Here is an 18,122-nt window from a genome sequence, read left to right as displayed (position 1 = left end):
TCTCCAGATGACTGTGTTATGTAAATCCAAGAAACAACACAGATGTGGCGCATAGACATCAGATATAAAGAACTGCTGTTTCTGCATTTCGTCCTTCATTCAGATAACTCTGCTTTGTTTGGCCCCTCAGAGCTTACAAATATGGCCTACAGCATGGAGAAGGGAATGTTTTAACAGAGGATAAACAGTTGCTTTTGATGTCTTGTGATTTCAGTTGTCGTTTATAAACATCCCCCACAAATAAAATGGCTTGATGGGATTAAGCTAATAGAAAATCCCCAGCATGAATGTAGCTCCTCCAAATGTTTGTTGAGCCATTGAATGTTGCGAGTACTTGAACAGATACCTTCAGGGCCATACTATCACCAAGCGTTTGGAGAGATGCAGGATCATTGCAGGATCACCACATCATCCGTGTCAAGTGATTTTTATTAAATAGCCCATGGGGATTAGCGCTCCCAAAATGTGGGGGAATCCCATCTGACTCGGGGGGAAAAAAACATCAAAAACTGACAGACTGTGTCCAACACTAAGATGAACAATGTCCTGATGTCTGCACTACACATTTCTTTCGGTACGAATAAAGCACACTGTGTTGGTACTTCTGTTTCGTGTTGTGGTTTGCATCTGGGATTTTGTTTTGTAAGCTTTTATGTAAAAGTCACCATGGATGGACTCACTCAGTACTATGTTTGAGGCTTCAGATATCTGCTACAATCCTTCTCTTGGACTAGTTAGATATTCATTTTCAGCTTAAGCAATTATGCAACACCGTTACATGAAGTGAGTTATAAAAGCATATGATCATGTAAAAGAGTGGAAACCAAAATATAGAAATGCTAAAAAAAAGAAAAGATGTAAGATATTTACAGAAAAGAGAGAGAGAGAGAGTGAAAGCGCTTTCACACACGTGTAAAGCCGGAGGTTACACGGATGGCCCGCATATGTGTATTGCTTAACCGGAACCCCGAACTTACCCGGCTCTCCGGTTATGATGTTAATGAGCTATGTGTGAACTAAGCGAAGATTCCTCCGGTTAAAAGTCACACCTCGAGAGAGGGCGTGTGGATGTCGATGACGTTTCTTTTGTGCGTCCATGTGGCGGTAGCATTTAAATCAGGGGGTCAGGATTTGACTGATTAGCTTCGCCAATTAGCAAGGCACTTCCTCGTCGCCATTTTCCAGAAATGCATCATGTCCGGTGCCATTTCTCCTCATGCTGATTGGTGGTTGTTCCACTGTCAGCTCATGCACAAGCTTAGTGTGGGCACGTGCTCTCCTTCTGTACCTTACATCAATCAGTAACCTGCCACTTAATTGGCTAAGTAAAACGGCACCGGAAACAAGCCCCTTGAAACGCCATGTTGAAGCCTGAAAAAATCGTTCAATTTTGGCAATTTTCACTAGCCTAGCATTCCTATTGAAAAGAATGGGGGCTGGACTTGTTCACTTTCTCCAGTTCTTATAATACCTCATGTGTAGGCCTACCTTACGTCAATCAGTAATCTGGCACTTAATTGGCTAAGTAAAATGGCACCGGAAACAAGCCCCTTAAAACGCCATGTTGAAGCCTGAAAAAAAAACGTTCAATTTTGGCATTTTTCACTAACCTAGCATCCCACAAATGAATGGGGGCGGGACTTGTTCACTTTTTCCAGTTCTTATAATAGCCTACCTCCATGATTTAAATGCCAGGGTCATGACTCATGATGCAATAGCATATTGCTGAACATAAATCTAGAGAGAATGCCTGGCCACGGGAAAGACGAGTAAAAGTCCTATCACACATCTGTGCCAACCATTGATTTAAACCATCTGATTCTAATTAGCACAACTCTTCAGCTATGTAGAGCAGCTAAATGATGAGATCTTCTGTGCTACTGTAAGTGCACAGGTAGAACCAACATGATCTTTACTCACTGAAGTAGTTCCACCTCTGTCCAAAAACGTTTGAATGGTATACAAGGGTTGATCCATAACTGTAAAACAACTTTAGATGAAACCTACCATCTACATTTTCTTTTGAGAAGCTCTGACAATTCCTCCACTACAACTGTCTATAGTTCTGCAGTTGTGGAACATTCCCAAAACATGTGTAGAAATGTGCTATGTAAGACATTACTAATGTTGTGAGTAGAGCTAGGAGCCCATTTCATTTGAAATCTTCTGTTTACCTTTTTATTTATGGCTTTCAAATGCATGGCGAAGGCTTTGGCAAGGACTTGATTTAAACCGCTAAGTGGATTACAGTTTGTGATTAGTGGTGAATTTACTATGTGCCAATATATCTTGTCTATATTAAATATTTAGACATTGCAATTAGTTTGTGTGTGTGTGTGTGTGTGTGTGTGTGAGAGAGAGAGAGAGAGAGAGAGAGAGAGAGAGAGAGAGAGTGTGAGTGATGAACATTTCCATTTCTCCTTTTTTAATGGACAATTAATAGTTGGATAGTGCTAACGGGAAGTGTGACTTCCTGTCTGCTTTTGTTTTAGCCAACTGTGCTCGTGGGAAAGCCACTTCACACCGCAGGTTGCGTGGACCCTGGACAGTGGCACAGGTATACGACCAGCGATAAAGAAGTGAACCTCATAACGCAGGCGCCAGTGAGAAAAAGTCGAACTGAAAGTCTGCATGAGAACAGAAGATGAGAGGAAGTATGTGTTCATGTTCTTGATTCGAGCAGAGAGACGTTTTTTTTTCTCATGTAGCTTGCCGTGAGAGGCCATGGCTGACAGCGATGGATGCACATGCATCATGTACTCCAAAATAAAGAACGAAAAAAGTCATTGTTGTGCTCTATTTTTAAAACAAAGTTGCTGGGAAAGTAAAAACTGGAACAACAAAATAAAAGTACAATAAGCCCTCCATCCTATGACCTCAAAATCCAAATCCGAATAATGACTACACATCTCTGAGTTCTCATTTGAATACCAAGGACACATTGCACCCAAGCCCTTGTAGTTTCCCAGGCAGGGGGTCTCCTAATTGGCCAGGAAGCATAGCACGGAGCGAAAGGGACACCCGCTCACACTTTTTTCTGCTGGGCTGGAAGTCAGAGAGACACCACATGTGTCTGTGCCTCGTCATCAAACACACATCAGACGCCAGGGAACAGACTGCCAGCACGTAAACAAGAGGATGCATCACATCAAAACATGCATCACATCAACATTCAGGAGAGGCGGCTTTGATGTGTGTGTTTGCTGTATTCTGGGGAACTGTGAGGGCTTTTGTTGACGGATCTGTTCGTCTGTGTCTGTGTGTTGGTGGAAATGCGAGCAAGCTTGTGGGCTTGTGTGTTTACGAGAAGGAGGCAGGTCTAGTGACAAAGACACCATGTGGTGATTTTATATCATAGCCATGGAAGTTTGTTTTATGTCTTTATCGTACATTACCTGTAGCAGTAGTTCTGCTGTAACAGTAGGATTTGCTTTCAACGTTATTTTCGCTGACTTACAGATCCAGTCCCCCACTGAAAGCTTTCCAAACACCTGTCTCCAGTATCAGACCTGAAGTCACTGAGCCGTGTCATGTGTTGACGGTTGGCTGGCTAATATGAGACTCCATGCTGAGCTGTGAGAGCAGAGGTCAGCTCCTGATGTGGAGGAAGTCTCGCTGCCTCGCTCATTATCGCTGCCGGCCGCTCTCACCTCTCTCTCTCATGGTGGACATCCTGTCCAGCGAGCCGGAGTGCCGCGTTCCCCGACGCCTCTACCCCGCTGGGGAGCATATGGAGTGGACTGACTGCCCTCGCCAGGGGCAGAATGACCCGGTGCCTGCCCTTGACAGCCTGACAGTCTGTTGTCCTCACAGAGATGATCCCTCTCGGTGCCATGCTCTGACAGGTGGCAACTTTCCGCATGCGGGTATCAACACCCTTAGAAGTGTGCTAGAAGTATGCACCCTTGGAAGTGTCCTAGATGTGTGCACCCTTAGAAGTCAGCACTGGGTTACATTTTCTGCTGTCTACATGGTTTGACAGTATCCGTCCTGGAATGTAAGCACATTCTATATGGTGGTGCTGACAATGGAAAGGAAAACTATGAGAGACTACAAGGCAGTGTCAGTGATCTGAAATCCTATTCTATCCTATCAATTGAGTTCAGCATTCTAATTCACTAAGCTGTTTGCTACATTCAGCTAATTGTTTGTTATAATCAGCAAATTCCTTGTGATGTGTAACCTGATTAACTGTTGAGCTAAATTATCTATCTGTGTTTCACCTGAATCACACACTCTATTTTGGATTTATTGGTGTCTAATGCAAGAAACAAAGAACAGTTCTGTCCACACTAAAGCACACAAAGCTTTTTTTTTTTGGCCACATGGTCTTCAACAACTATAGACAAAACTCTGGATAGGGCAACACAGACAGGTCAAATAGACGCCCAATGTCTACACAGCAGAGGGTACTTGTTTGGAGGATTGTTTGTCAGACAAGTGAACCAAAAGTTCCAGCCAAAGGGCTGCATCTGTCAAACACAAGCACTAACTAGATGCATTCGCAAACAGCCGTGGGTTTGGGCGCAGGAGAATACTGATGAGTTTGTCTAATTAAAGCTCACCAGCAGAGGGCCGGGGTCAAGCGCGCTGATAAAGGCACTCCAAACGATAGAAAGGACAGAGGGCGTCTGGAGAGAAGGAGCTGCTTTGGGCCAAAGGGAAGAAAAAAGGGGTAAAATGGACGGGGGTCTTCGAGGGACCGTTGATGAGCGCGTAATGAAGGGTAGCCAGGTCCAGTCGTGTGAATGGAGGCAATTTGCCCTCTTTTGCATGATAATGCCTCATCAAGAGCCACAGCATCCCTCTATTAAAACGTGCATGGGCCAAACACTGAGACCAATGGGAGTGGATCGGGCCTCAGTGGAGGACATGTCAGATTGGTCAAGCGTACCTCCATAGACGCCAGTGAGCACCAGCACGGCCCTCCTCAGTGAGCCCAACCGTTGCAAACAGCCTGTTTTGTGTTTTGTCTTTTGTCTCCGCTCCTTCGCCTCTCCCTCTCTATCCTCTCATCTCTCCTTTCATTGTTTGTTTCTTTTCATTTCTGCGGCTTTGCCGGGTTTTTTATTTTATTTATTTAATCATTATTATCCCCACCCCCCCCCCCCCCTCCTCCTTTCCCTGTCTCTCTATTCCTGGCAAATTGGTGCTTGTCCTCTTAACTAATGCAAACACAGTTGGTTAATTTGCACTAATCGCACTGGATGACTCCTAATTGAACAGGCTGTGTTCCCATGCTTTCACAATAATGTTTGTCAGTACACAGGCCGGTGCAACCACGGTGATGAAAGCTGATCGAGAGGTAATTTGAGATTTAGTGCTCAATAACATTTTAGGGCACTTGTACAATACCACAAGTGTGTCTATTGTTCGCTTTTTAGGAGAACTATTGCAGTCAGAATTTATGGTGCAAAAAGAGCTGACGGAGAGAGAAATGGAAACATAGGAGCCTTTTGTCTTGACGCAGCCGTTGATGGTCCTCTTTACGTCAATGTAGTTCATGCACTTTTTGGACACGACTAACTTTGGACACACACACGTACACACACACACACACACACACACACACACACACACACGTACATACACACACACACACACACACACACACACACACACACACACACACACACACACACACACACACACACACTAACATTAACACTCACACTCTCACACACGCAGAATGCCAACCACATTTCTCTTCTTTTGTAAGTATGCACTTTTGGCTGTAATGATCCATAACGTTGGGGGAAAGGGATTCATCCACTTCTTTCCAGGCAGTTAATTCAGACCTTACATCTGGGTTCTCCATCTGAGATTAAAAGGGAAAAATCTTCAAGCCTCACAACATTAACAATTCATTGTATGTTACATAACAAGAAACTGGAATGTCTCCACAAAAATAATCCACCGGCGGAAAATACTGAGATGTCCTCGTTCTGCGGCAACATGCAAATGTTTCAGGCTCTCTCTCTCTCTTCTACACTTCTGCGGAACTGTAAATGAGGTCGTTCGGTTCTGCTTGTGCGTCGGTGCCGGTTCTCCGGAGCGGATAAAGTTGGACAAGGCCAAAGACGTCCATCTCTCACCTCCGGTGCCAGCGTGGAGGTCAAGGTGTGGTGACGCACCGAGGGGAACGGACGCAGGGAGGCCAGGTGGTCTGCGGACAGAGCACAGATGCCTGCGGACACTTGAGCACGGCTGGACCTGACAAGTGCGCCTCCTCCTCCTCCCTGCTGACCTCTCCAGCTCCCCCGTCACTCCCTGCTCAGTACACACACACACACACACACACACTCTGTGGGCTTCTGGCTTCTGTTTACCTTAACCAACCTTTCACTGACAATCACAGATCTGCTCGCTCATGCTTCAACACCAACACACTTAAGATGCAGAACAAATCGACTAGCGCACACAGCCACACACACACACGCACTCACATCTCAAACAAACATGCACACAAACACACACACACACACAGGCGCACGCACACTCACACTTCAGACACAAATGCACACAAACACACACACACACACACACCAGAATAAAAGAAATTGCCCTCAGAAGGACAAAAGATGCCTCTGCATCTCTGAGCCAGAGGTTCTCTCTTCTTGTTCCTTCCTTTTGTGTGTCTTGTCCTGTGTGCGGCTCCTCGGCAGGTGTCTGGGAGCGCACGTCATGCAGCGCTCTCCTGCAGGCTCGCACCTGTGAGGGAACTGAAGTCTCGTCCGCTTGTACCTCCCACACACACACACACACACACACACGCAAGGACAAAGACGTGGTGTCCAGAGAGTGCTGTTGCTTTATTCTCTCTGAGTTTCCGGCTCTTTCTCGAAACATTTCAATGGCAAAGTTTGTCCCTCTTATCTATCCCCTGAAAAACGCTAGCTGTGTGTGGTGTTTTACCCTGACTTCCTTCAGAAAAACAGTTTGCGTTTTTGGGGCTAATCTTACGCCTGTTGCATCACGGCGCCAGGCAGGACTCAACTGCCTTTGCCGTTATTATTATTTCTCATGGCGGGCACGTTGTCTAAACAGCAAATGAACTTGGCCACCCACAGGTGTGTCGGTGAAAGAGTGAGGTGTGGGCAGGTGCATCGATCTCACATTGTTATTTTGACACCACTGAAAATGATAACGCCACCACGGACCAAGAGAAATCTGGTCTAAGGTGAAATGTGCAGTATTTCACTGTTATTTTGAGAGTGCACTGTCAATAAGTCTAGCTTGTGACCTGCCTAGTAGCGGATCTTTGCAACGAGTCCTTGGCAAGGCAATGTACACACTGACTGTGCTGACGTGCTTGGATGAATGTCCTCAGGAATTTTAATCGGTCATCCAAATGTTATTGGGTAAGCATTGTTTTTTTTTCAGACTATGTTTTCGATTGTAAACTCTTGCCATTCAGTACTTTGAATTAAATCTTTATTGCCCCAAAGGTAATTTGTCTTGCACTCAAAGGAGCCACATTGAACATTAAACACAGACAACAATAAGTGAAAGTAAATATCACCATCACCAGACTTTGTTTTGTCATTGCATCATACAATGTTTCACATGGATGTCATGCAATAGGCTACTACTAGTATGAGCTTGCTGTCTCTGCCAGGTGGAAGATTGGTAATTCCTTTTCAATTATGATGCAACTCTTCCCTTCAGCATTAGATTTGCTGTAAAGTTTGATCCTCTGCATATCCTCCTGTGACTATGTCACATTGTCACCACACAGCTGCCATTTGTCTGGGCTGCAGGTTCCCTCTCTATGCTGAATATGACCTTGAGGCTGAGTGCACTTCATGGTTGATGCAATCAGACTACTCTGTCTGGCCTGGACAGAATATTTTGACTTTGATAGCAGAGGTAAACGAGCTGGGTTGAGCCCATCCTCTTCTTTCCTCTGTATTCCTCTATATTTTAATAACAAAAAAAGAAAAAGAAGAAAGAAAACCTGCTATCTAGCAATATTTTTCATCCTTGCCTGTCTTGTTGCATTTGGAGGGTTCGGTTAAGCTCTTTGCCAAAGTCAGCTTGTGCTTGAGGTTTTTCCTGAGCTTTGCTGTAATTCATCCCCACCGTCAATGGAGCGAAAATAAGAGTTTGCAGATTAACGTCGAGACAGCGGGAGCGTGAGGATGAGGCTTTGTTTTTACCTGCGCAGCCCGGCAAAGCCTCTTAAGCCCAGACCACACAGTCCCAGATCCCCAACACTCCACTTGGTCTGGTAGGCCAACAACTTCCAGCAACTCTGGCTTCTGTCATAAGATGGAGCCCCTTTTTTTTTAGCTTTTATCTTATCATCTCAGAGATACTGTAGAATTGTTTTCAACCACAACTCTTTATCTAAGACTGGAGTAAAAGCAATAAAAGCTCTGTCTCACTTGTATGCTGTTATCGACCAACGTCATTTGGAACATATTGTGTTGGTGAAGTGGAAGAGTTGTTTCAACTTGCCTGAGAAGGTTTAAGGCTCACAGGAGGATTATTCGTGGGCCAGATGATGGGTAAACTAGGCCATATCTCTACAACAGCCAGTCACAGCCATTTAAGCCTGAGTAGAGCACTGATGAGCTAGCTAGGTGGCACTAAACTATCTAGCTTAACTAATAAAACAAGCTGCAAGGAAAGTTGAGATAACAAATCTTAATGAATGAGCTGTCATGCATACAGTACATTCAAAATAAATGGCGAGTGCATAAACTGAAACAAACACCCACGTGCAATGCTGCCGCTGCTCAAAGGGTATTTAGAAAACCTGACTTCAAACACGCAGGCTAAGTGTGCTTTGTAAGGGGGGCATACCAGCTTTGTTGAAGCTGGAAAAAATGATTTCCTGTCATTTGGATAGGTCATCCCCTCCTCTCTCCTCCCTCTCTTTCCCTCCCCCATACCCACAAACTGATCCTCCTTGAATGGCAGAGTGGAGGCGTGCCTGAGGTAAGGCATGTTCGGTATACTGTAAGACAGAGAGCGCTCTTGATGGTGCACTTACTCCACCAAGCCGTCCTCACATACACCGGGCCTCAGCCAGGGCACCACCACACCACACCACACCACACAGCACCACGCTCTGGGCTTCAAGGGCCTGCTATGTGGGACAGGACAGCCCGACCTCTTCCTCGGGGACGCGGTACCACCACACGGGGGTCTGGATCCAGTTAGGTGGTCACGGTCATTCTGTCCTCTCCTCTCTGCGGTCAGCTCAGGATGATGCACTTCCTCAGGGCAGGGGAGCCATGAGAAATGCAGCATTTCGAACTGGTTTCAAGGGTTTTCCTACTGTTCCTCTCCAGTGGTAGAAAAATATATGGCATTTGAAGGGTTGAAATAGAGAAAGAGAAATAGAGAGAGTGGGAGGGAGAGAGAGAGAAAGAGAGAGAGCGAGAGAGAGAGTCTTCTTTTGCTTTACATAACTATAATCTCATGTTTTGGAGCCCTGTATGGCAGTAATGGCACACTCCTGTGCTATACATAACTCTAATAGCATGTTCCTGGAGCAGAGCGCTGGCAGACCATCAGAGCCACTCGTGATGTCATGGTTGAGGCTGGCTCCTCTCCTCTCCTCTGCTCTCCTCTCCTCTCCTCTTCTCTCCTCTCCTCTCCGCTCCAGGAGGAAAAGCCGCGCTGACTGGTAGCTGCAGTCAGGCGATGTGTGACAAATCCTTGTGACATTACTGCACGTGTGCAAGGCGAAAAAGATCAGGCTTTCATCAGCTGGTCTGGCCCCATGAGTTTTCCTAATTCAGCAAACAGCTCAGAGGTTGGTGAATGTAGCAAGTGGTCTGGACTATCAGCTACCACATCTAAGCTGGATGACTCAGACCATATGTGTGTTTGTGTGCGTGGATCTGTTTGTGTGTGTGTGTGTGTGTGTGTGTGTGTGTGTGTGTGTGTGTGTGTGTGTGTGTGTGTGTGTGTGTGTGTGTGTGTGTGTGTGTGTGTGTGTGTGTTGTGAGTGTGTGTGTGTGTGTGTGTGTTGTGAGTGTGTGCTTCCGCGACAGGGAGCGAGTGCACATCTTTCTCACCACTCTCGGACGGTGTCTGGGTGGTCCTTCCTCGTCAGCGCGCTCGTCCCTCTCAGCAGCCCTCTCTCCTCCCCAGCGTCTCGGCTCCTCACCGGGGCCTTTTCAGGGAACATTAGCCGACCTCAAACAGCGCAGCAATCAACGCATGAATGAGCAGATTCCACTCGCTTTCGTCCACGTCTCCCTCCCTTTGCATCTTTTCATCGGCTCAAAAGAAACGAAGCCCCTAAGATGTTCAATGAAACGTTTTCCGCGTTTGTTTACAAAGGGGGGAGGGTAGATACTGCACTTGGGAATGCTTAACTGTTCGGGCGGTTTTGTGTACCGCATTCTACGGCGCTCCGACCATGTGCTTGTGAGTGTGGTAATGGTCAGTTTAATGAGTCTTATCTTTGGTGCTTTGTGAGCCTTGTGAGGCTCCATAAATGACTGATTAAAATCCAAGGCCTCACCGTCGCATTCGCACACACTATCTTTTGAAAAGAGCGCTGCCACGGTCCATTTGAGATGAAGGCAATCTTCCCCCGAGCACGAAAAAAAAACCCCTTTTAAAAAGGCAAGTTTAACATTTAAACAGCGTTCTGGAACAAGCCTTGTCGTGTCACCTGCTGCGCTGCCTGTATGGGTCTGTATCCCTCCCTCCGCCCCCCACAACCCTCCCCTTCAATTGGGAACAGAAACCCAAAGGTGTGGCAGCCATGTAGCTAGCACAGGCCCAGCTAATCCCCCTAATCCATGCATGAGAGGGAACTCCCTGTGGAGAGAATGTGTCCTGATCCACCTCGGGCAACGCTACAAACAAGAGGGAAAAAGCGACAGCACCTGTGTCGGTTGAGCACGTCTCATTGTCAGAGGAAGCAGGAGCATTCAACAAGCGAGCGGCGCAGTTCACTTCCTCGTAAAATAGATCGGCGCCACTGTTAGAGGGCTGTGCTATGACAGCCTCGTTGTCATAACATTTGAAAACAGTCCAAGAGCATTTAGCCCAGATAGCCGTTTTGAAGAGTAACTGTGAAACTCTCCTACAGTTGTGACAGGCAAAGCAAAACAATGTATGCACTGTATGTATGTTGTATAATCTTATCTCGGTCATTGATAGGGACCCTCTAAGTTAATAACACAAAGCAGCTTTTATGATAAGCAGATGACTTATCTAACAGTTAACAACATACTACAGAAACAAGCGCAGTACTCTAGTGCTCTCGAATGCTGAATTACAGGTCACCGAGTCAAGGGCAGGTCACATGGTTTCTGGCAGTGAGATCCTTCTCACCTCACTTTCACCTGTTTGTTTTACAACAGAGGACCTGTTGGGTGACTATCTCAGCGCTACAACAGCACTAGTAAATAAGTGATGTCGAGACACGGAGCGGCTACGGGTATAATAATACACAGGAGTGCAATTTAAACGCAGACACACACGCGGGCACTCCTTCTCGGAGATCCCTTTCAAGGTTAACTTGTTAATTAATGAAATCCAAGACGCCTTCCGTTGAGCGGAGGGAGGCAGGTACGGCGTAACGGAGCCCAGTGAAGTGCGCCCCGCATCAGGTGCCTGGCGGGTTGGCCGCGAGGAGGAAGCCTGAATAATGAGATGACCAGGGGTGAGTGCATTAGAGGCTAGATTAACACCTCCACTGAGTTTAAATCATTAACCTTGACCCCCGCCGGCACTGCTGAAGCTCATTAGACTGGGACGGAATGGGAGGCACACACACATGTGTACACGCGCGAGCGCGCACACACACACACACACACACACATACACACACACACACACACACACACACACACACACACACACACACACACACACACACACACACACAGACACACACACCACTGTCAGCCATTTGGTCTCATTAGACCACAAACTGCAACCATTGCTTAATTATTCCAATCCCTCTACAAAAACATGCCAAGACCAGCAACTTATGGGACACCACCTATCCAACCATTTCATTTGCACAAACACACCCACACACAAACACATGGACACAGGCTTCCATTCCCATGCAGAATGAGGACTCTGTTGCTGCACTGAAGGCATCTGAACTTTCTTGGCACTAAAACAAGATTCACAGAGGCAATTATCCATTTCCTGCATTACTCAACTCTTACAGTCTGTAATGTTATGTGTGCTTGTGGAACTTCAATATGCACAATGCTATCTTCCTATTTAAAATGCCCATTTACACGATGAGCCTATTCCTGCATGGCCATGTCTTGATCTTCAAGGGACAAGGGAGAGAACATTTAATCCCTAATGACAAATTAAGTATAAACGAAACTCATAAAAGTAAAGCCCCCTTTCTCTCCTTTAGATTTCACCTACCATTACCAGTGAATGGCAGAAGCTAATTTCATTGTCAGCGATTTTCACAGCATGCCCATCTATTTTAAACAGAGTTTGTTTACCAACTCGCAGCGCAGGGATTTGGGTCTCAGACTCCCTTTGATGTGTTGGGTGGAAGGTACGTAGCAGAGCGTGGGTGCGCATTTAAAGAGCAGCAGTGATCAACCAAGGCAGAAGACAGCTAATTGAGAGTACGAGTGTGGTAGTAGCTAGCCTCTACGGCGGCCCCCGTTCAGAAGGGTGAAGCAGGGCAGCTTTGTCAGGAGACAGATGGGGCCTTTGACAGCGTATCGGCTGGGATGCACCAGCAATCCAATGGTGAAATTAGTCACACGCTCCAACCATGAGTGAGACGCACACTAATTACAAGCATTTCATTTCCCCCACAGCTTCTCACCGCCCAACCCCCCTCTTTGTTAGCATCTCCCTGTGCAAAGACAGACAGAATATGTTGAGAGCGAGAGAGCTTGTGAAAGTGAAAGACCAGCAGCTATGTTGAATTTGAGCTGAAGATAATTCAAATAATAAAGAAAGTATGTGTAATTTGTATCTTTACAACATACTAGTGATTTCATTATTTGAGGTTCTATCAGCATACTCGGCCTACTGCTCTTGTCCCAGTTACAGAAACCCCTGTATCTTTTATTGTGCCAAAGAATTAGGACTTGTATTATGTAATGAAGATGTTGTGTTGACTAACAGTGGCTGCAGACACTCCAAACCTCGGATGAATACTTTTTACAGCGGAAAGTTGTGAAGTGCATGGTGTTCCACTTACAAGCTGAAACGAAATACAGCACTAAAGAAAAGGAGAGAAAATTAGATTAAAAAAAAGGAAAATCAAAACCTCCCTCGGTCCTGCTGCGGAGAAATGTGTCACAAATGCCTTTCCTGTTGGCCCATCAACCCACGGCTTGTTTTTCCACATTAATTCTTTTGTGGGCCACTCATCAACCGCAAGGTAATGAGCCGTGATTTCACAAACAAACCTGCTATGTGTCTGTCTACGTCTCTTTTCTGGCCTGTGTGTAAAAAAAAGCAGAAGATGGTGATTGTCTCTGCCTGGAACTGCCAATTAAACAGTGCCCTGGAGCAGCCTGGGTCTAATAGTGGCGCGCCGCGCCGCGCTAGCCGTTCTGTGTGTGGCACCATCGCGCTAATCCGGTGCCATGAGAGGAGAGAGTGACGGACAGCTGGTGATTGGCTGGGATGAGGAAGAGGCCATTTTTACACCGTGCCCCCCGGGCTCTGTCAGAGTCAATCTCCAGATCTCTTCTGCTCGGCGTGTCATCGGGGCACTTTGTGTTCCTGCTCTCACCTGGCTCGCCTGGCTCGCCTCTTTATTACATTACTGATGACTTGGCACTGCTTGCCAATCAGGAAGCTTTCCATTCTCTCCAAATCACTCTCTCTCTCTCTCTCTCTCTCTCTCTCTCTCTCGGTAGTTGGTAGTTGCATGCCAGTTTGCAATCTCTGCAGAGAGGTTTCCACTTATTTCAAACTAGCCATGAAATGAGAGAGAGGACACCCAGGCACAGGCAGCATGGATGGACGAGGGGGAGAGCCGCTCTGCTCTGCTCTGCTCTGCTCAGCACAGGCCTGTGAACACGCTTGGCTGTGGCTGTGGCCAACTGGAGATGCGTCAGGAGGACTGGAGACAGCACGCGGGGGGGAGAAGAACAGCCTTGAGCCACAGACGCTCCAGTCTTCACCCATTTCTCCCTCTCTCCTGCTTATTCCCACTGGGACGTGTGCAAGTAACCGGGATTCTTTCTTAGCCAGTAGTACGTTCAGGCCGCCTCTGAGTGATTCCTTTATCGTAGGTGCAGCTGATGTTGGATCTGTGTTTTGTGAATGTCTCCAAACGGCAGTTGCCCGTTTTTTTTCTAACGACAATAAATCTCCAGCCAATAGCTGTTTAACCTGGATCACAAAAGACAAGATACCTTTAGTTTCGGGGAATAAATCTTAGTCTTAGTGGCTGTGTTGTTTATTTTGCTTGCTGATTTCTCATCAATCCACAGTATCTCTAGGGAGAACAAATGCGGTCTGAGAAGATGCTTGGATCACATTAAAGCAGGAAATCCATTTTGGCGAGACACTTTTTTTCCATGGTGGCTTTCCCAGGGAATATTGCTTTCCCATATTGCCGATCCATGACCCGGCTTCTCCGCCAGCCTCCAAAGCACTGCTCCCCTTATATAAAAGCCTCATTACAGACCTCAGTGCTGAAGGCCAACCATCTGATGTGCCTTCAACAGAGGTCTTATTTACGACTTGTGTTGACTGTGTTTTGTGCATGCATCAGTTCCAGTTTTGAGCAGTGTATTTGGTACACCCTGTTCCTAATCAAGTTGCATTTAATGATGGAAGGCACTGGTTTGTGCGAATGGGATGCAGATGGCTTATGTATGCGGCTAGGACATAGGGATAATGGAGCTTAGTTTGTGTGAGTGTGTGTGTGCGCATGTGGGTGTGTGTGTGTGTGTGTTTGTGTCCTTCTGCCATAGAGCGTCGACATGGCTGTGCGCAAGTACACAAACATCTTGATTTGTTTTTCTGTACGAAGAGCTCTCGCCATTGCCCTTCTCACTAGACCCCCTCAAAGGGGACCCTGAACGCCTCCTCAGCGACAGGAAAGCTGCGCATCTGGGACCGATGACAGAGTTTAACCTCAAGCGGGAGCGATAATCCCAGAGTCACAGTTGCAGGCTAGTGTGTGTGTGTGTGTGTGTGTGTGTGTACGCCCCCAGAGGCAGCCATTTCCCCACTGAGGTTTCTAAAGCACATCCAGAGGCGAGAAAAGATTTTCATTTTCAGAGCCGAATTGATCAGACCCTCCAACAGGCAGGTGAGAGTGCAGGAGAGGGCAATCAAAGGGACAGAGTTCTGGAGGGGCAAGATGGAGAACGCCACACCTCTTTGACAACTCCATCAGCTGTCATCGCTGACTTCCTCTTCATCTTAATCCTAGTGTGCTACAGATTCATATTGCTAGTAGACATTGAAGTCAGATCACTGTTGTTAAAGTAATATAGTGTTTCAAGATAGACATGAACACTAGATGATTGTTGAAACAGAGGTTCAGCAGAAGGGGTGGATGTTCAGTCACTAGAGGATTTCAGCTACACTCCTCTTGGCCTTCCATTGTTGCTTCTTTAAACATTGTACCCCAACAAATACTGATGGTCAGGTCCTAGTGCTTTGGTTGGCACTGCAGGGTAATTTTTTGGTGAGGGTGATAAAACTGATATTGTGTAGTAAAAATATTGCTAGTGTTTTTCGAGTGAGATTGAATATGGTGAACATTTCATGCCATGGACTGAGGAGCAGTTCCGTCTGCAGTATACAACACCACACGAATGGAGTTCATTAACACTGTTCAGCTTTAGGGGATCAAGACAGTTTAAACTGTTTACGGTCTAAGAAGCCACAATGGCCATGTACTGTGTGCATGTTTGAAGAGCTGGGTAAGACCAAAACAGAGAGAGAGAGAAAAAAAGAATGAAACGCCCTGTTGTCCAATTGCCTCTTACGATGTTAGTTCACAGAGCGTCTAGCTGTGAAGGCAGGGGATAATGACACGTTTTGTATCTGAACATGGCTAGAGAGGCATTTTTTACTTGGTTGGTCTTTGACATTGAAAGTGTATAATGAGCTAAGGATAACGGGATTCATTTAATGGTAGAGAGGAGCTGTGCTCTGTGTTGTCCCACTCTGAGACATGAATATTCATTAGCACATATGGCCCTGTTCTGCAGGGCCCTTATTTATGTGAAGGCAACTAATGGGACGCCTAATTTTAAAAGGCGGCTGCAGCTATTGTCAGACGGAACCTTCTCTGACCGATGGTCACCCTTAGAAGCATATGGTTCTGGGAAAAAAGGCCCTTTAAGAAGAGGATCTTTTCAAATGTACCATGCCGCTTAGGAATGAAGATGTGGGCTGTGTTCCAGCAGGTTGGACTTTCTCAGTGTGCGCCCAAATCTGAGCGAACCACTTCAAAGGCCACTAATTTTCTGTCGTAATGGGTTGAATGAGTTCCCAAGTGGAGGGATGTAAAAGATTCCTGGCAACCTCCACAACCACCCAGTGGTCAGAGTGATCTTCCTTTTTTTCAAAGTGCGCTTCTATCCACCCCCTAAGAAATGTGTGGATTCTTGACAGCAGTCAGTTCTCATAAAGTGGTGTGCTATTGAGTGGAAAACTATGGAGACCCACAGAACATTCCGGTGGGAAGCCCCATCTAAAACAAGGGGAGCTGCAATTAGTATTGGGCCATCACTACTTCAAGTCAATCATCTGATTACAAGGGATTTGATTTTCCAACCAAATCTCAGGGAATGTGTGCTACTTGGCCTTTTCAGACATTCTGCTCGCAGTATTACCAAAAATGACTATATGAAGCGCATTCTATATATGGGCCCTTTTTGAGCAAATTATAGCTGAAATATGGCCTCTTCATTAATTTGGAAGTTTCAAACGTCACTGCCCAGTTGCAAATAACGGGTGTGCTGTCTCTTGAGTCCTAGCCTGTACTTGTTGGGGATTAAACCACTGAGCGCTTGTTTGTTCAGACATTCAGAACCATGACTCACTCAGCAAAGCAAATGTACAATTAATGTTCAAGCATGATGTCCTGAACTTAGATGTTAGGATATTTGTAAATAATTTGAGGATTCTTATGAAGAGGTCATTTTATTCATGGTTGATATGCTCCCACTCCATAAATAAACAACTCAGAGATGCGATCGATGTGTTTAAAGTCAGGAAGTCAACTAAGGAAAGAAATGGAGCCAGTAAGTATATATAAGAACACTACGGTTATGAAACTCGAGTGCTTTAAATAGCCTACCAGTAGATTTCATTAAACTGAAACAGGCAGAACTGTGTCTATTCTAATTGTTCAATTTTACAGTAAATGCAAGGTCGCCACCTTTTCATTTTGACAAGAGCAATCATGTGAAATTATTCACCACTGCTGCTCATTAAATGTAGTGACACGCTCCACACAGTAAAATGGAGAGCATTCCTTTGTGTTCAGTGCAAGCTTTTATTTAAATCCTACCTCCTCTTTTTCAACAGCTAAAAGGAGACATTTTAATTCCTGCTGGTTCTGTGTTGGTTGCCAAAAAGCACTGAGCATCTGGCAGATTGACTGAATGATCTTTCACTCCAGTGCCACCACTGACAAGCGCTTCGATGGCATCAAAAAGTTGAAAGATGGGAACAGACACATTCACTCTGTCTCATTTATTCATTCATTTTCCTACCGCACTTCAGGAGCAATCACTCCTGCCATTTAGATCTTGCCAGCTGCTCTTTGGTCTCCCTGTTCCAGCTCAACAACATGTCAGTCCTACTGTCACTACGCTCAGTCATCTCCGAGATGTGCTCCATTTCCATAGCTTTAAAATGCACTGTTAAGACCCATTATGTATTTAAGAGTAGTAAAGGACGGTGAATAGGTTGTTTAGTGATTGGTTCAAGAGTTGTTGCTCTAGGAACAACATTAGAATGCTAGTCTAGGAACAACTCATCAAGATCATCGTCACCTTCATTACACGGTCCAATCTTGCATCTTTGTTCGTCTACAGCTTGAGGAAAAGGTAGTGAGGGTTCGCACTCTGTAAAAAATAGACAAAGTCTTTGCTGAAGAAACTCTTTTTACTGGGTGAGCAGACGTTTCAGCCATTCGGCTATTCTCAATGCTCCTTCGTCTACAGCTTGACATT

Source organism: Sardina pilchardus, chromosome 11, assembly GCF_963854185.1.
Source record: "Sardina pilchardus chromosome 11, fSarPil1.1, whole genome shotgun sequence".
In the NCBI taxonomy this organism is placed as follows: Eukaryota; Metazoa; Chordata; class Actinopteri; order Clupeiformes; family Clupeidae; genus Sardina; species Sardina pilchardus.
This window is presented reverse-complemented; position numbering follows the sequence as displayed.